Source organism: Caretta caretta, chromosome 11, assembly GCF_965140235.1.
Source record: "Caretta caretta isolate rCarCar2 chromosome 11, rCarCar1.hap1, whole genome shotgun sequence".
NCBI lineage: Eukaryota > Metazoa > Chordata > Testudines > Cheloniidae > Caretta > Caretta caretta.
The window spans coordinates 73566053-73585250 of record NC_134216.1 but is presented as its reverse complement, the minus strand read 5'-3'; the positions used below and the strand labels follow the sequence as shown (position 1 = coordinate 73585250).

Sequence of the window (19198 nt, the reverse complement as noted above, 5' to 3'; positions counted from 1 at the left end):
ATTTTGAAAATCCATCTTGTGGGAATCAGTGAATTGTCATGAATAGTTTCAGGGCATCATTTTCTTGGAACTAAAATGTGTGGGAGGACAAGACTCACTGGCCAAGATTCTCAAATTTAGGAGCCTAAAGTCTAGGCTTCTAAGTCCATATTTAGCCACCTAAATAAATGGCCTGATTTTCAAAAGTGCTGAGCAGACGCAGTGCAATTTTTGCCCTGAATCAATTACTGACAGATACGCCATGCACAAATTTTCGTAGGCCCATGCAACCTTGTGGCAGAGTCAACGCACCACTGACATGCCCCCTTGTGGCTGGGTGTGGCATAACAGCTTTTTCCTCTCTAGCACCCCCTCCTGACAGTTGCTTCGGTGCCGTGGTGGCCTGTCTCTTCTTGTGACGTGGACCTCGGGCCAGGTTATGCTTTAGCTCCCCCTCTTTCAGGATAACAAAGTCCAATAAAACAAGAGTCCCATGTTGTTACATGAGGTCTTCTACACTGGGTTCCAGTCCACAGACCCTGTAATGAGCAGCTGTGGTCTGCACCGACACATTCCCTGCTGCTTCCTCCCTGGACTTCTTCTTGCCAACAGCAACTCTCACCTCAGGGCTCCAGTGAGCAAATGCCCTGAAGTGTCCCACTCCCCAGGCTTCTGCCTGTGCGTCCTGCCCCTACTCGGCAGCTCCAGGAGTTTCCCTTGCTCTTGGCCTCTCCCTGCTTCTTATAGACCAATGGTCCCCAAACTGTGGGGTCCGCCCCCCCCAGTAGGGTTGTCAACTTTCTAATTGCAGAAAACTGAACATCCTTGCCCTGCCCCTCCCCGTGGCCCCGCCCTGCCCCTTCTCTGAGGCCCCACCCTCATTCACCTCATCCCACCCCTCCATCGCTTGATCTCTCCAACCCTCATTCACTTTCACTGGGCTGGGATGAGGGTTGGGGTGCGGGAGGGGGTGAGAGCTCCATCTGGAGGTGCGGGCTCTGGGATGGGGTCAGGGATGAGGGATTTAGGATACAGGAGGGGGCTCTGGGCTGTGCCTAAGGGGTTCAGAGTGTGGGAAGGGGCTCCAGGCTGAGATAGGGGGTTGGGGTGCGGGAGGGGGTGTGGGCTCCGGGAGGGAGTTTGGGTGCAGGAGGGGGTTTTGAGCTGGGACAGGGGGGATGGAGCCCCGGAGGGGGTTTGGGCTCCAGGTGGCGTTGACCTCAGGTGGCCCCGGCATTTCCCAGGAATGGAGGTGCAGAGCCAGCGCTTGGGGCGGCGCCTGTGGGTGGGGACAGTTTGCAGAGCCCCCCCGGCTGCCCCTCCACCTAGAAGCTGGAGGGACATGCCGGCCGCTTCCCAGGACCCACACAGAGCCAGGCATGCAGTCTGTCATAGCCCCGCTGCAGCCAACTGGACTTTTAGTGGCCCGGTCAGCTGTGCTGACTGGAGCCGCCAGGATCCCTTTTTGACTGGATGTTCTAGTCAAAAACTGGACACCTGGCAACCATATCCCCTAGAGGGTGCAGAGAAACATTTGGGCGTGGCCCCAGTCCCACCCCCAACCTCAGTCCCCGGCTGTGGCTCCGCTCCCAGCCCCAGCCCTGCCCCCAGCTTCAGCCCCAGCCTCGGCCCCCCTTACCCCGTTCCTCCCCCCACCATCAGAGCCATGGCCCCACTCCCAGCCCTGGCTCCCAGGGGAGGGGGCGCAGAGGGGTAAGGGGAAGCAACGTGAAAAGTTTAGGGACCACTGTTATAGACCCTACTCAGGCCGACCCTGCTCTCTGCAGCCTCTGCCACAGCTTCCCCACAAATGTCAGTCCAAACAGCCCTTAGGCCCATGGGTCTCTCTCTGCCTTTAGCCCAAAAGAGAAAACTCCCAGCCACCTCCCACTCGGGTCTCCTCACTGGCTTCTCTTCCCGCTGCCCTGTGTTCTTTCCTTTATAGAGACCCAGCTCCTCCCCAGCTTTGCTTTAAGCATCATTTATCACTACCACCCCTCCAGGTGCCACACAGCAGCCTAACTGGGCTCAGATTCCGATCAGTCCATGGTTAACCAGTATGGGGTATATACACCCCATCACAGACCTACAAATGTAAACACACCACCAAGCAATCTTCAGCCAAGCAGCAAATTAACAGATGATTGAGGTGAATTACAGACAGTTAAAAACAAAGCATTAGTGCTTTCCAGCAGTAATATGTGTCCCCTGTCAATGCCCCCCATCTCCCACATGAAAAAACCTTCATTGTCTAGTCTAAATTCAAGCAAGTACTTGGTTGAAATTTTGAGTCATGTCCCAAGGGCCAACAAAACTGGGCACTTTTGAACCACAGAAAGTACGTTCCGCAGCCTCCCGTTCAAGAGTTGAAATGTAGGGCTAGGTCAACACACTGGGCATGAAGTGAGGCTGTCCCATTTGCCAGCCAGCTCCCAGACCATACAGGGATTTACTGATTAAATGTCCACACCTTGATTTACACCTAGAAGCAGAGTGGAAGTCAATGCAGTGCAGTGCATGGAACGCAGGAGTAAAATAACATATAATTTCTTAGAAGACTAAAAACTTGCCCACACAATAAGAAAAGAGCTTGTAAGACAACTTGTGACAGTGCCTGACTGCTGCCATAAAGAGTTCAACATAAATCTTAAAGCCCCTTTCATTTTCTTCTTTGAAAACAAAGAGCTCTATGGAGTAGCCAAACTACTTCCCCCACCACTGGGTATTACAGAAGTACTTCAGGAAACACTGATCCATTTCTCATGGAGTTATCCATTGAATAGACATGATTTATATTCAGCCTATGCATAGTTGAGTTTAAAAAAAAGAAAAAACTCTAGGAACTGCTGAGTGGAAATAAACTGACTCCCTTGTATTTCTTAGTATAACAAATATGATTTTTAAAAACAAAAACACCTCAAATTACAGCAAGATGCTTTAAAGTTTCAGCAAAATATAATATGGGTATTCACAGCTCTTGTGAATTTGCAATATGGGTTTAAAAACAAAATAAACTGGCACATTTGCGTGGAGAAATATGCATTCATCTCTTTAATCCTCCATCCCTGAAAGCTTAACCTAAGAGAGAAGGGGGAAGCCTTGAAGTAATGAACATATGAAAAAGCCCTGAGAACAATAGCTAGTCTACAGTTGACTCCAAAGCTGTTATTGAACTAGAGGTTCCATTACTTGAAGAGCACAGTGTGAGCAGCGGGTACATTTTTTGACAACAACAACACATTCCAATAATGCAAGAGAGTCAGGCTGCCACCTACAAATCTCTGCAAGTTCATAGTTTAAGGATTATTGCTTCAGTATCACAGTATCATAGGGCACAGCTGGATAATGTTAAAGATGGCACCTCACTGGGATAAAATATTGGTGAGTTCAGAATGGGCAGATGCTTGTAGCATCACTTCAGTGTTTCCCTTTTTATCTTCAGTTCTTCCTGCCTGATCTCTTCCTCCCATTGAAGGCTACGGAAACAATCTCCATGGGATAGCAACATCAGGCCAATAATCAGCAGATACTTTAATACCTACAAAAGACTACATTTAAAGAATGTTAAGGTTGCAAAGTCAAGCATTCACATGTTAGGAAATGCCAAAATGAAGGGTGTCAGAGCAACCTTAACTTGGCCCTCTTGCACATATGTCTTATGATGCAACCTGTAATTAGATGATCACCTTTTTTTTTTCATAGGATTCCTGCCACATTTAGTGCCCAGGATGGACCTACTCTGGGGATGAAGCAGGGTTGTGTTGAACTATGTGTGCTTAACTTTAAACATGGAAGTAGTCCCACTGATGACAAAGTACAACTAGAAGATGAAATAAGGGGACTACTCCCATGCTTAAAGTTAAGCATGTGCTTAAATGCTTTGTTGGACCAGGGCCGTATCCTGTTGCTAATGAGAGAAGAATTTGTTCCACCCTATGGAGGATTACTTGCTGAATGTGTGATCTAAGGCCATGTCTACACTACCAGTTATGTTGGCAAATGCGATGTGAAAAAAACACCCCCCTGAGCAACATAAGTTTCATCGGCATAAGCACTTGTGCGTACAACGCTATGTCGGTGGGAGAGCTTCTCCCACCGACATACCTACTGCCACTCATTTAGGTAGTTGTGTTATGTCGATGGGAGAGGTCTCTCCCATCGGCACAGAGTGGCTACGCAAGCAATCTTACAGCAGCACAGCTGCATCGATACAGCTGTACCACTGTAAGTTCGCTAGTGTAGACATGGCCTAAGGCTGTTTCAATGAACGTTCTATCAGGCAGCAGGAGAAAACGTGTTCTGTGCAGGTTAGAAAAGGGAAATGAAAAGTGTAGTTGGTAGATCTCTGCAAATAATAGATTTTTTAATTCGCCGGTTGTACCCCTAGCACTCCTCCCTCAAAAAAAAAAAAGAAAAAAAAACAGGGAAAAAATTGTTTTGGGTTCACAGAAAACAAATTTTTAAGACAATTTTCAATAAACATAAAAGTCATGAAAAAATTCATTTCAGGTAAAATATGCTTCAATTTGTTTCTGAGTTTTTAAACATTTTAAATGTTTAAAAAATAAAATATAAGGAAATTTCAAAACAAAAAGTTGTTTTGAGTTGAAAAATTGGAATGTTTCATTTAAAAAAATGTCAGAATGAAACATTTCCATTTTGTGGCCAGATTTTTTTATATATATGTATTTGAACCAAAACAATTTGGCAAATTCATCACAAACTCATGAAATGTTCAGTCAACCTGAATTTGCAATTTATTTGGCAAAAAGACATTTCAGTCAAAAAAAAATTCACCCAACTCTGGTTGTGGGTACATTATGGGAGGCCAGAGACCCTTTAGAGGGGCCAAAGAAAGAAAAGGACATGGCTGGGGATACTGACAAATGCAGGTTATGGAATATACAATGGTGCAGAATGGATTATTAAAACAATTAACAGTCATGCAGGATGATTTGTTTGCAGGTGCTAAAGTATCTTGGGAAGATGAAATAAGTGTCTATGAAGCCATGCTGGCTAAAAGAAACAAAACCTCCTAACAAGCAATCACTTGTCACTATAAATACAGCTGTATATTGCATGTCATTTGTTTACTTCAAATAAACCAAACCACATACCACTTCAGGCAGGGCTGTCCGGCCCATTCATTATTCAAGAAGTTTCTTTAACTCGTTTGAAGTGAAAGAAACATGTGTCTCCGAATCACTGTCCCCAGAATTGAATCTGAGTGGCACTGGAGGTATAGGAGGGAGTGTGGTTTCTGTCTCTCTTTATTTTGCACAGCTGGCACAAAACTTGCCAGCTTCTCCTCTCCAGAAAGGTGTTTCCATTCTAGTCAGAGACTAACCAACAGAATTTTCCCTTAGGACAATATATGTGCTTGATAGGTACTAAGAACAGCACACCAGGGTTGCATTAGTGCTCAAACCAGAGCCGGTGGATTATGACTAGGCCAGGAGCTGCCACGGGAGCCCCATCTTCAGTAAGACTCATGCTTTACTTTTTAACCCTCCCCCTCGATTTCTGACTTGTTTGCCTGGGAAGGATTAGAATTGGGGGAATAAGCAAATGGGTGGATCTGATAGTAAGCAATTGAACAAACTTCATTGAGGGCTGCAGAACTGGGTTGCATGAGAGGCAGAGAAGGAGCAAATGCTATGGAGACACGTTGGACCATCCTCGTAAAGTTGCAGCGAGCTCTTTCATTTTGGATTTTACTTTGAAATTAACCTGAGTGAGCCGAAATGGGAGTAATAAGGTGAGATTTAATGCAGCTGTTTCAATGCTTAAGGGCTGTTGTGATGACACCCAGCATGCTGCTCTGGCTATTTACACTAACATGGACAAATAAAAAGCACGTTCAGCACAAAATTAATCTGGTGCCTTCTTCTTACCTGTTTCTTTAGGCAGCTTTGGAGGCAGAAGAAAGCTGTGCTGCCTATAGCTGATGGCACTTGCATGAATCATCAGGGGAATCAGGTGACCCAGCAAGAGACAAGGCAGCAGAGCAGAAAGCTGCAGTGTCAGTGTTGGAAGAGTCCCTCCAAAGCCTCCCTTCTCCGGTTGCTATTATTCTATAATATGCTAAATCCCATCTTCTAAGACAAATCTGTATTAAAAATTCTTCCTGCCTTTGCTCTCAGCATCAAATGGTTCATAACACATTCACCACTTAATTATTTTTGCCGTCCAAAAATACAAGGCTAAAAAACCCCGCTGTCGACAAGAAAAATAAAGAGAAATGGCCAGATCCTCAGCTGGTATGAATTGTTGCTGAAATCAATGGAATTATACTGATTTATGCCAGCTGATTATGTGGTCCAAGAAGTGTGGCCAAGGCACCTATGGGAATATTTGGATAACTGTGCATTTGTACAAACTGGGCACAAGCCTGTATTCAGTGGGGAATTTGGAACTGTAAGTTCAGGCCCATCAGCTGGTCTGTGTAATATGCATTTTAGGATATTTCGGAGACAGTATGCCTAGGGGGAAGGCCAGAGTCAGGAGACCCCAGCTCTAGTCCTGGCTCCACTACTGAACAGCTGTGTGACCTTGGGCAAGTTACTTCCTGCCTTTCTCACTTTTTGTCTGTCTTGTCTACTTAGGCTGTGAGGACCTTTGGAGCTGGGACTATGTCTTGCTATGTGGTGTATAGCGCCCAGCACAATGCGGTTTTGAGCTCAGTTGAAACTGCCCAGTACTGGCGGGGTACAAATAACAAATAAGAATAATAAACCCAGTAAGGGTATGTCTACACAGCAATGTAACCCCAGGCTTGAGTCCGAGCTCAGACCTAACCCTCCTTGCAGCCACACACCAACTGTGTTAACTGAGGGCTCAAACCTAGGGTCCCAGGACTCTGGGGGGCCCGAGCCCATGTTAAGCTGGGACTTAGGGTCTGAGCACTGTAGCTTTCCTGTGTGCATGTAGCCCCAGCTTGCCTCGGATTCCAGAAATCCTCTGGATGTATCCCAGAGTTCCTTGGGGCAACTACCTTAGCCCTCTCTATGCCAACAGTCTGTGGTGTAGTCTATTGCTAATGGGAGCCACGCCTCCCTTTGCAAATAGCAGCAGCTCAGATTGTCTGCTGAACACCACTCTGCAAGCACACTATCAGACATCCTGCAGGGTTTGTAATGGAGACCGATCAGAAGCATAGGTGACCAGTTATATGGGCCCGTGGTGACCATGCTTCACCAATAGTTAGGAACATGGGCCCGGCTCCACCAATGTTTGGGCTTGCCGTGCTTTGGGGGGGCCCTGCACTTCAGGGGGATGCCAGGTCCAGGGCGGCCTGGTGCCAGCAGCAGTGAGCAACCCGGCCCCAGCCTGCTCTTCTCCACCCTGCCCTGCCGGCTCCCGGTGTCACTCGGGGGAGGGGGTGGAAGCCAAAAAGAGGTGGGGTGGGGGCTTGGGTGAAGGGGTGGAATGGAGGCGAGGAGGGGGCGGAGCAGGGCTGGCTGGGGCCAGGTTGCTCGCTGCTGCTGGTGCCAGACCCCCCACTATCCCCCGAGGCCACCCTGGACCCCGCATCCACCTAAAGTGCAGGGACCCCCAAAGCGTGGGGTCCAGGGCGGTTGCCCCAGTACGTCCTATGGACAGGATGGCTCTGAATCCAGGGCAGACTGGAGGGTTAGAGGGGGGCCTGGTGCAAGCAGCAGCGAGAAACCCAGCCCCAGCCTGCCCCTGCTTCGCCCCCTCCCCACCCCCGTTCCATCCCTTCCCCCAAGTCCCCACCCCAATTCTTTCTGGCTTCTGCCCCCTCCCCTGAGCAATGCCAGGAACTGGCGGGGTGGGGTTGGGCAGAGAGGAGTGGAGCAGGGCGGGGTGGGCTGCTCCAGACCTGCGCAGAGCTCACCCCAGACCTGTGGCACAAGGACACCAGAATGAGAGCTGCCCTCTCGGTAGGGAAGCATGTGGCAATTGCTGTGTGGAAGCTGGCAAATCCAGATTACTACCGGCCGATCATGAAACAATTTGGGGTGAGGAAGTCAACCATTGGTGTTGTGTTAGTGCAAATGGAACTACAGGCCAGTCAGCCTCACCTTAGTCCCTGGAAAAATCATGGAGCAGGTCCTCGAGGAAACCATTTTGAAGCACTCGGAGGAGAGGAAGGTGATCAGAAACAGTCAACATGGATTCACCAAGGGCAAGCCATGCCTGACCAATTTGATAACCTTCTATGATGAGATAACTGGCTCTGTGAATACGGGGAAAGCAGTAGACATGATATATCTTGACTTTAGCAAAGCTTTTGACACGGTCTCCCACAGCATTCTTGCCAGCAAGTTAAAAAAGCATGGATTGGATGAATGGACTATAAAATGGATAGACTGACTAGATTGTCAGGCTCAACGGGTAGTGATCAGCAGCTCGATGTCTAGTTGGCAGCCTGTATCAAGTGGAATACCCCAGGGGTCGGTTTTGTTCAACATCTTTATTAATTATCTGGATGCTTGGATGGATTACACCCGCAGCAAGTTCGCAGATGACACTAAACTGGGGGGAGAGATAGATAAGCTGGAGGGTAGGGACAGGGTCCAGAGTGACCTAGACAAATTGGAGGATTGGGACAAAAGAAGTCTGATGAGGTTCAACAAGGACAAGTGCAGAGTCCTGCACTTACGAAGGAAGAATCCCACGCACTGCTACAGGCTGGGGATTGACTGGCTAAGCAGCTGTTCTGCAGAAAAGGACCTGGGGGCTACAGTGGATGAGAAGCTGGATATGAGTCAGCAGTGTGCCTTTGTTGCCAGGAAGGCTAATGGCATATTGGGCTGCATTAGTAGGAGCATTGGCAGCAGATTGAGGGAAGTGATTATTCCCCTCTATTCGGCACTGGTGAGGCCACATCTGGAGTAGTGCGTCCAGTTTTGGTCCCCCCACTACAGAAGGGATGTGGACAAATTGGAGAGAGTTCAGCGGAGGGCAATGAAAATGATCAGGGGTCTGGGGCACATGACTTACGAGGAGAGGCTGAGGGAACTGGGTTTGTTTAGTCTGCAGAAAAGAAGAGTGAGGGGGGATTTGATAGCAGCCTTCAACTACCTGAAGGGGGGTTCCAAAGAGGATGGAGCTCAGCTCTTCTCAGTGGTGGCAGATGACAGAACAAGAAGCAATGATCTCAAGCTGCAGTGGGGGAGGTCTAGGTTGGATATTAGGAAATACTATTTCACTAGGAGGGTGGTGAAGCACTGGAATGGGTTACCTTGGGAGGCGGTGGAATCTCCATCCATAGAGGTTTTTAAGGCCTGGCTTGACTAAGCCCTGGCTGGGATGATTTAGTTGGTGTTGGGCCTGCTTTGAGCAGGGATTTGGACTACATGACCTCCTAAGGTCTCTTCCAACCCTAATCTTCTATAATTCTATAATTCTAAGTATGCAGGGCACAAAATCACATCCTGCTACAAAGGACTATGGCTCTGGGAAATGTGCATGAAATAGTGCAGAAATTGGTTTCCCTAACAGTGGAGGGGTGATAGATGGCACACATATTCCAGTTTTGGCACCAGACCACCTTGCAACAGAGTCCATCAATAGGAAGGGGTACTACTCCATGGTGTTGCAGGCACTTGTGGATCACCATGGGTGTTTCATTGACATCAATGTGGGACGGTCTGGGAAGGTGCATGTCGCACACATCTTCAGGAACACCGGCCTGTACAGAAAGCTACAAGTGGGGACTTTCTTTCCTAAACAGAAGATTACAGTGGGGGGGTGTTGAAATGCCCATGGTGATCCTCGGGCACTCTGCGTACCTCTTACAGCTATGGCTCACGAAACCTTACACAGGACACCTGGACAGTAGTAAGGAGCAGTTCAACAACAGGCTCAGTAGGTGCCGGATGATAGTGGATTGTGCCTTTGGCAGATTAAAGGCGTGCTGGCAATGCCTTTATGGCAGGTTGGACCTCACTGAGGATAATATTCCTATGGTCATAGCTGCATGCTGTACATTGCATAATCTCTGTGAAGCTAAGGATGAAAGGTTTGCTCAGGGGTGGAGTGCTGAGGCAGACTGCTTGGCTCCTGATTTTGAGCAGCCAGATACTAGGGCTGTCAGGGGAGCCCAGAGGGGAGCTATTTGAATCAGGGAGGCTTTGAGGCAGCACTTTGACAATGGCCACCAGTAACATATATTTCTGTCTGAGTTGCTTCAATGTTACATTAAATGTAGTTTCCTAGGGGGCAGTGGTGACATTTGGGGCCTTATATTCCTGCAATAAAGTGATTAAAATGCCTGTGCATGTATTGGCAGTGCCTACAATCTCACCTTGTTGAAATAAAAATAAAGATGATTTACCATTATAAAGGTTTGCTTTTATTGCATAAGAAACAGCACACACAAACACACAGACGCTTGGCAGGAAAGGAGGAACCAGGGAAGGGCAGACTTTCACAGCTGTGTGTAGGTCCAGCTATCATTGATAAAGTTGTCCAAGGTGGTGGAGTGAAGGGGAAACCGAGAAGTCCTGGAAAGTGGAAAGGAATGTGTGGGTGGAGTTTGGGGAGGGCATGGAAAAGGGTTCTGAATGTGCTGCAGTGGAGGTCGAGCACTGGTCTGCTTAGTCTGCAGCATTATTAAGGACTTCAGCATCTGCATTTGCCCCTCCATGACTTTAATCATCCACTCAGTAACGTCCTTAGCAAATGTGTGATTCTTTTTTCTGTCCTGCCATTTGGCTTCCCAGCACTCCCTTTGCTCCCTTTTTTCTGCACTGGAGCACTGCAGGACCTCCCCAAACATGTCTTCTTTGCTGCATCTTGGGTGCTTTCTTATGAGGCAGAGATGCTTGGCCGGGGTTCCTGAAAGCTACATCTGGTGAAGCACAGGGGACAATGAACAGAAGCAGGATTGTTAAATTCACGCACAGCATTGAAACATGTCTGTTAAATACACTTTTTGCAACATAGCCATCACTTTCTCACTGACCCTAGCCAGGCAAACATCTCTGCAAACACTCAAAGCATGGTGAGTGTTTGCGGGGGGGGGAGGGGGGCAGGGAGGAGCACACACTTTTTGCGAGGGTTGTGGTGCAGCATTCTAGGGAACAAATTCTAAAATTCTCCCCAGTTTTCCACAGGCAGGGGTAATTCTAGCAGACATCTCACTGCTAAGGGTAAGCAGGGAAACGAGGGTACATCTACTCCATGCTTGTGGCTTCTGCCCTGCTCCCTATGCTGCTCACCTGTGTGTCACTTTGGTCCCTGCACAAGTGATTGCCAAATGGTGTGGGAAAGTTTCCTACAATGGGGGAAGGAACAAAGCTGCTCTGCCAAGGAACGTGCAGCAGAGCATTGTCGAGTACATCAACACCCCGTTCCACTGTACTGATTAGCTACACAGGGAAATGTCCAGCTCACAGAAATACAGCCAGCCTCCCACATTTCTAAACCCTGAACCCTCCTCCGCACTACACAAGCCACAGCCACTTATCAGGAGTCTCATCTCCTGCTTCTTATTTGCCGGAGAGCAACTGCTGAGACTGGCTAGACCAGTGGCTCTCAAACTTTTTTACTGGTGACCCCTTTCACACAGCAAGCCTGTGATTGTGACCCCCCTTATAAATTAAAAACACTTTAAAATATATTTAACGCCATTATAAATGCTGGAGGCAAAAGCGGGGTTTGGGGTGGAGGTTGACAGCTCGTGCCCCCCATGTAATAACCTCATGACCCCCTGAGGCGTACTGACCCCCAGTTTGAGAACCCCTGGGCTAGACACCTCTGGAGTGGAGAACAGTTCCTGGCTGCCTGCCCCTCCGGGCAACCCCGCCGGGAGCTCTACATTGTCGTCTAACTCCACCTCTTCATCAATAACTTCGTCCTCTGGTTTAGGTCCTCTTTCCACTGCCTCCGTGACCTCCAAAGTATCCACAGGGCTCTTGGCGATGGAGGTGGGGTCACCACTAAGAATAGCGTCCAGCTCCTTATAGAACCAGCAGGTCTTAGGTGAAGCACCTGAGCGACAGTCCGCCTCCCTCGTCTTATGGTTCACCTGCCTCAGCTCCTTTATCTTCGCTCTGCACTGCAGCTTGGTCATAGCCCTTTTGCACAAGCCTTGAGAAATCTGCCCATAGGTATCCCAATTCCTACAGCTCAAGCGCAGCTGGGACTGCACAGCCTCCTCTCCCCATATACTGAGCAGATCCAACAGCTCTGCAGTGGTCTAACCAGGACAGCATTTGCTGTAATAATCCACCACAGTCACCTGGGAAGATGCAATGAGACCTCTCCATGCCGAGAAACAGGAAATGGAATTTCAAAAGTTCCCGGGGCTTCTAAGGGGGAGGGTCAGATGGTTGTTTACCTGGCTGCAGGACAGTGGAGTTCAAACTGCTGACCAGAGCGGTCAGGATGAGCATTGTGGGACACCTCCTGGAGGCCAACTAAAGCAATGAAATGAAGCATGGTGTCTACACTTGCACTGTGTCGACAAAAATGTAGAGGAAAAAGACTTAAATCTCTTGTGAGAGTGGATGTATTTTGTTGCCAAAACCAGGCATCTTCCTGGACAAAAGTCGCCTCACTGTGCGTACGCACTCACTGTTTGGGTCTACAAATGGCAGTTTTGGTGACAAAACTTGGTAGTGTAGACAAGGCCTAGGAACTTACATGGGAATACACTGAAAAATCCACATTCCTGAGAGACATAACTATACCAACCTAACCCCCAGTGTAGGCAGCGCTAAGTCGCCAGAAGAATTCTTCTGTCAACCAACTACCATGTCTCTGGAAGATGGATTACCTACACCATTGGGAGAACCCCTCCTGTTTGTGTAGGTACTGTCTACATTGAAGCACTACAGTGGTGCAAGCATCGCTGTAGCATTTTAAGTATAGACGTACCCTCTGAGTACCTTTCCCAGATCTGATGAAGAGCTCTGTGTAGCTTGAAACCTGGTCTCTCTCACCTACAGAAGTTGGTCCAATAAAAGATATTACCTCACCCACCTTATCGCAACATCTCCAGCATCAGTGGGAAAAAAACATTTACCTTCCGGAGTGTTCTTCCAGAGCTGTTCCAAGCTGTTTGGGAACAGTCTGTTGAAAATATCGCAGCAAAAGACACAGGGTATTATGAGTCCATTACAATTTTATATAGAGAAATGCTTCCTTTCTTGATCCAGCTGTTATCATTCCTCTTGTTTGGAAAAGTAAACTGAAAGAGTCAGAGCCTCAGTGGGGGGAACAGGAACAAACAAATGAAATGTGGGGACCCATTGGTTAGGAAAATGGGCTTGTTCTAAACACACTGTATCATTCTGCTTAGGCCATGACGTCAGTATTCTCAGCCTGATCACATTTTACATTAAAGGTATTGGTAGTTTATAAAGGGTTAATAAATGATGAATAGATGTTTTAAGCATGTTGCACACATCATAGTACTATGCGTTATGGATGATTATAAGCAAATTAGTAGAAGGTGCTATATAAATAAGTAGAGCTGGAAGAATTTTGGGGGGCAAATAGTAAATTCACTGAAAAAAATGTATTTTTCAGGGCACCAAGACTCTTTATACATTCGGGTTGAATTTGGCAAATAGTTTCATCTGAAAAAAATGGGAACTTTAAAAAAAAATCAAAACAGTCCATTTGAGCCCCTTCAAAATGAAACACCGAGGGTTTATCTTCATGTACAGTGCTGAAGCATCACCTTTGTAGCACTTGAGTGAAGATGCTACCACACTGATGGAAGAGCTTCCTGTCAAGATAGCGCTGTCTACATGGGGGCTAGGTCGGTAAAACGACATCGCTCGGGGTGTGGATTTGTCACACCCTGAGTGATGTTGTTACACTGATATAGGTCTGTAGTGTAGACCTGGCCTTAGACTTTTCATTTTGCAAAATTTCATTTCACCCATTGCTTAACAATAGGTTTCGTTTTGACAATTTTGAAATATTTTATTTTGACTTGATTTGTTTTGAAATGTAGCTAAATGGGAAAAAAGAGAGAGTGAAAAACACCTGAAAATGACCTGAAACTAACTAAAAACTGAAAAACTCTGTCACAAGCCACTAAACAGCAATTCATCATTTGTTTACCCTTTCTAAACTGTTGATAAAAGGTACCCTTCATATACAGTGGAGCCATAAGGGTTCTCTGTTTTTCTCAATAAGAAAAGATAACAAAGAGAAACCCGCTTTATAGGACAGGTGCATTTATAAACAGTTTAAAGTGGTAACCATGCCCCAAGGTGAGTTGTCAGCAATGGGGATCAAACTGTGGGCCTCTGGCTCTCAAAAGAGACCATAAGCTTCTAACGTTAGGGCTCAGGGAACCACTTTTGCTAGCACAGGCTATAGTAGACTCATGAACCTCTAGATGTGATCCAGCCACCAGTAGAAGGGACCAAAATGCCACACAGAGTGGGCCTGGGCTACAGAACCAGCTGGAGGAGAGCTGATACTATCTGTTTTTAATTGTCAAATGATTCACAACTCAGTTGTGCACCTCACAACCCTATGTGATCATGTGATTACTGTCTCCTCTCACCTCTCCCATCCTTTGTTACACTTGTTTCTTTCTTCTTGTTTCTACGTAGGCTGTAAGGTCCTCAGCCCAGGGATCACTTTTCCCTGTGTGTCGTACAGTATCTAGCGCAGAGGGGCCCTGATGCTGATTGGGGTTTTCAAATGATACTGTAAGGCAAAGAATAATTAATAATAGTGATTAAAAGAATCATCTGGAGAATGCTGTTAACTCTGACAAAATTTCAAATTTAAAAAGGGGGAGAGTTTGGGGAATTTCAATGAATTTTGGGAGGAGATTCCCCCCTCATTTTGCATCAAGCATAAAGCGGGCCAACATTTTTCAAAATTTCAAATTAAAAACAAATTAAGGGAAAAATTTCAAAAGTATTTCTTGAAATGTTCACTCTTCCCCCTGGCAACTCTACTGGAGGAGGACAATGAAAGACGCTGCTATTTTCAGGCCACTGTCAGAGGCCAGACCAGCAGCAGGCCAGCTCCCTGACTGGCTTTGCTGCTAGGCAATCAATGAGTCCAGCTGCACTGCCTTGGAACTGACTGAGTGGCCACAGCCCCTGGCTGGCTGCTGGTTTAGCAGCCCTGTTTAGAACCCAGCCTCCCCCAGCAGATCAGCAGCTACCCAATATGTACCATGCCTGCAGCTGTGTTTGCCTTTGTTCTAGCCCTGCTCTTCTCCAGACCCTTCTGGCTTTGATCCCTGGCTTCACCTCTGGTTGACCCTCTGACATTTTGCTACTGATCCTCCACTTGTTTCTTGGACTCTGCCCATCCTGGATCTAGCTTTAACTGGGAGGTTGAACTCTTGTTTCAACCACTAATCTGATCACCCATGGCCCAGTTGGCTACAGTCACTCCTAGAAGCTCTAGCAAGATCTTCCTCCAAGCCATAACATTACAGCAGAAGCCAGCAGAAGCCAGCATAAATGCTAGATAGGATAGGTCCTTTTAAAAATAAATACAGGAATTTGGTGATTGGTGTAAGCATTCTTGTTATCTTAGGGGTGCTCTGTGTTCATCCCCCTTATACAAACAGCACTGGCCCAGCAATTGCCTAGATTGAATCCCTTGTCTTGGTTGTTAGGGAACCTGGAATAGAATCCCAGTTCTAGTCTCTTTCTTTCCTGGTCCAAAAGTCCAGGAGTCCTGGAGCAAGGGCATGCTCAATGCCTGTGAGAGGAAGTTGTGCCTTACATTGCTCAATAGGGACCCCTCTGGCTGAATGAGGCGGCAAGCTCCAAAGGTGTTTGTTTGGCTGTGGAATGGATGGTGGATGCAACATGGGACTTCAAGGTTTGGTGTGATAATGCAGGGGGAGCATTAGGAAGCTACTATGGAAGGGTGTGATGGGCCAGGCTCAGAATAACGCAACTCATTCCCTCCCCTCCTCGTGTTGGAATTGACTTCAGGACCAGGGCATGTATGGCCGAAGTTTCCCTTCCTCCAGCTGATCAGGTGAGAATGCCAGTTACACTGCCTGCCAGCCCCCTTGACAGCACATAGAATCAGCCAAACTCTGAGCACCAGTCCATGTGGCAGTGAAGGGAAGAAGGGAGCTCCCTCAAACCGAGGCGAAGAGCAGTCCAGGCCCTCCTTGGTTCCCAGGAAACCCCGGCCAGGCTTTCTGTAACATTCCTGCAGCCAGTTTTTTTCCAACCAAAGAACATTTTGTCCAAATGAGCCATTTACATTTTGCCTACAAAAGGACCTGGGGCTATTTCCCCTCCCCCGCTTGGCTGCCTTTGGTTTGCAAAGCTTGTCAGGGCTAATTGCATTAGCTTTTTCACAGTGGGAGCTTTCCTCGGCATGTGTTTTCCATTCAGACCCCTGTGCAATTTCAGTGGGATTATTTCAGTGTGATTGTTCTTCTTTCCAAGACCCGTTGTTATGAAATGCATCCTTGCAGCTCTGCCAAAGCCCCGGCTAACTGGGAATCTGCTCCACTGGACATCAAACAATTTGGGCTCATTTGGTATTTGGGGCAGTTGACATCATCGTATTGAATCTGCAAAGGGGCTGGGAAAGAGCTTTTTCTTCTCTTCCCTCCTCCGTGGCTTCAGCAATACCTCATTTCTTTCACAGTCCTCAACTGCCCCTCACACAGCCGAGATGGACAGGGAAGCACCTGCCTGTCACGTCAAGGAGCCGCCTGCTATCTATCAAGTCAAATGGGCCTTAGAAGACTGCTGCTGCTCCTGCCCCCTTCCACTGGCAAGAGGGGCTCAAGTAGCAGTGAAACCAGGGGAGTTCCCCATTAAGGGGGGAGCAGGATTCTGTGAGACCAGGGGAGTTCCCCATTAAGGGGGGGAGCAGGATTCTGGGATCCCATGCAGGAGGTGTGGATCTTTTGCATTTCCTGGAGCAGAGCTCTGCTGGTGGCTTCCTGTCCACATCAGGGATGCTGGGGGTGGATTTGGTGGATCCCCCAGTAGGCAGGTCATTATCTCCTGCAGAGGGCAGGTGCTACAGCCTCCAGGACTATGACACACTTGCAATTGTGGTATGCGGCCTAGGAGAATAATGTTGTGTTCCCCAGTTACTGGCAGCATGCACCAGGGAAGAGCTTTTTGTCCTCTGAGAAGAGGAAGCTGATAGGATGATGAAGGTTCCAAGTCCTGGCTGGGCTGGTGTAGCACATTTGCCAATGTTTACATAAAGCTATAGGCTGGTGGTGGGTAGGGATTGGGTAGCGTCCCTTTAAAGAGTTTGGGAGCCTTCTTGTGAATCTTCCTGTCTCCTGCCCAGGCAGCAGTAGCTAGGCCTTGTAACTATATGCAAACATACTAAACATGGTTATTTGGAACCAAGCAGTGTCTGGGGTTTCTTCATGTCCTTACTGTTGTGCAAAGAATAGAGCTGGACAGGAAACGATTTTCCTGTCCCAGGAAAAATGTTGAGAGTTTTGGAACCTCTTCCTGTTTTGGAACACCAGAGACCGCTAGAAGATTTTCACATAAACACAAAGAGAGACAGAGAGCCCTGACACCCCAGAAATGGCCAATAGCCTGCTGGTTAGGGTATATGCCGGGAGTGTGGGGGCTGGGGTTTTGCCTGATTTGGACACAATATCCCTGAGTGAGTTTTCAGCAGCAGAGATGGAACCCTGGGACCTCTGGATCCCAAACCATGAACTGCCATTAGCCAGGCCTGTGAGCTCAAAGACAGCATAGACTCATAAATCTCTCTGTCCTAGCCATTAGTGGGACCATGTAAAGGTGGGCTGACTGCATCACAGGTTAAGCACCATATTGCCATGGGCTCTTAAGGTAGTATACATGGAATCCCACTCCTCCCAAATTCTCCAGGTTTTATAAAATGGCTACACAGTCATGATGAATGTTAACAACATTATTACTGGTGGCTAAGGTGGGGCTGCTAGGATCACCACAGCTAAACACAATTGCATGCTGCTGTTTGCTGTGGAATGACCCTTGGCAATGAGAAGGAGCCGGAGGTGATAGTATCTCTAGATACAGCATTGCTGAGACGATGCCTGGTGTACCAGGAAAACAACAAGGTGTCCACCGGCCTCCTCATTGTTTTTGTGGATACAGACTAAGACCGCTACCCCTCTGATACAGTGTACCAGGAGAGTACTGGTGTCCATACCTTAAAATGATGTTGCAAAGGGTTCAAGATGCGTGAAGCTTCAGAGAAAAGCCAAAAGAATTATTCAAAATATCTCTTATCGTGAGAGAGTCCATCTACTTACAGAGCTCAATCTATTTTGCTTGTTGAAGAGAGGGTTAAAAGATGACTTGAACGCCGTCAACAAGTCCCTACACTGGGAGAACATACCTGACACTAGAGAGCTCGGTGATCTAGCAAGGCAATGACATTGTATGTAGAGCTGGGCAGAAAATGTTTTCATCCATCACACCAATGTTGCTGAGTGTTCAAAATAGTTTCCCATCTCAAACTGGGGCGTGCTCCTGTCTTCTCGCAACCAAACTATGTGAAGGCCTTCTTCAGGTCAATAACCAGTGGCTTATTTACAAATTTTGTTCTCATTACCTTTACAGATTGTGCAGCAACTTTAACAGTATCCTGAGGCTCTAAGGCACCTAAGCCCAACCGGAGAGAGACCTCTCAGTGGCCTTGAAGTTAACAGCCGACAGCTCTTTCACAATCTCTCTTCCCCATTTGCCCTTCCTTCCTGAGCCTTTGTACCTTCTGAGCTAGTGAGGTAATTAGTTTTTAACTCTCTCCAGCCTATCCTCGATCAATCAGTGTGGCACAGTTCCCATATTCAGATGTGCAGAAGGAGGGGGAAAAAGCTAAGTGATGTTGCAGTGATCAGAGTGCTGGATCAGCTGCTGTTGCCCAGGACTTTGCCTCAGGATGAAAAGTCCAAAAATATTCATGAGCTGAAAACTCAATTTTGAGGAGCGGAGAGTTTGTTTCCCATCAGTCAAAATATTATGTTTCAGTCATTTCAAAATATTTCATTTTGATTTTGATTCTTTTCACCCTCACCCCCAAGTCTAATTAGCTTAACATTCTAAATAAAAAGTTGTTTTCAACCAGAAAACCATTTTTTCTCATTTCAAATAAAAAATTCTCAACGTTGTTTCTCCTTGGGAAGTTTGTCATACCCACCTATTTCATAAACAATTTGGGTTTGGATGAATCAGCATTTTTTATGAAAAACAATTAATTGAAAAATTCCTGACCAGCTTTAGTTTCAAGTTGTGGTGGCTGGAATTTGAAAGTAGACAAGTTCAACTGG

At 47.2% G+C, this 19198-nt stretch overlaps 2 long non-coding RNA genes across 3 annotated transcripts in view; one reads left to right on the top strand and one right to left on the bottom strand.

Annotated features, from left to right (window-relative positions):
• LOC142068477 (uncharacterized) overlaps positions 1-7277 on the top strand; it is a 38635-nt gene extending 31358 nt beyond the window's left edge. The window contains exon 3 of the long non-coding RNA XR_012664300.1: positions 5886-7277. This is a non-coding gene — a long non-coding RNA (uncharacterized LOC142068477). The remainder of the gene's footprint in view (positions 1-5885) is intronic.
• Positions 7278-10277: 3000 nt separating this feature from the next.
• The window catches only part of LOC142068585 (uncharacterized), a 65346-nt gene continuing 56425 nt past the window's right edge, over positions 10278-19198 (bottom strand). For both annotated transcript variants that reach the window (XR_012664464.1, XR_012664463.1), the window contains exons 4-5: positions 14477-14622; positions 10278-10798 (exon numbers count right to left, since the gene is read on the bottom strand). This is a non-coding gene — a long non-coding RNA (uncharacterized LOC142068585). The remainder of the gene's footprint in view (positions 10799-14476; positions 14623-19198) is intronic.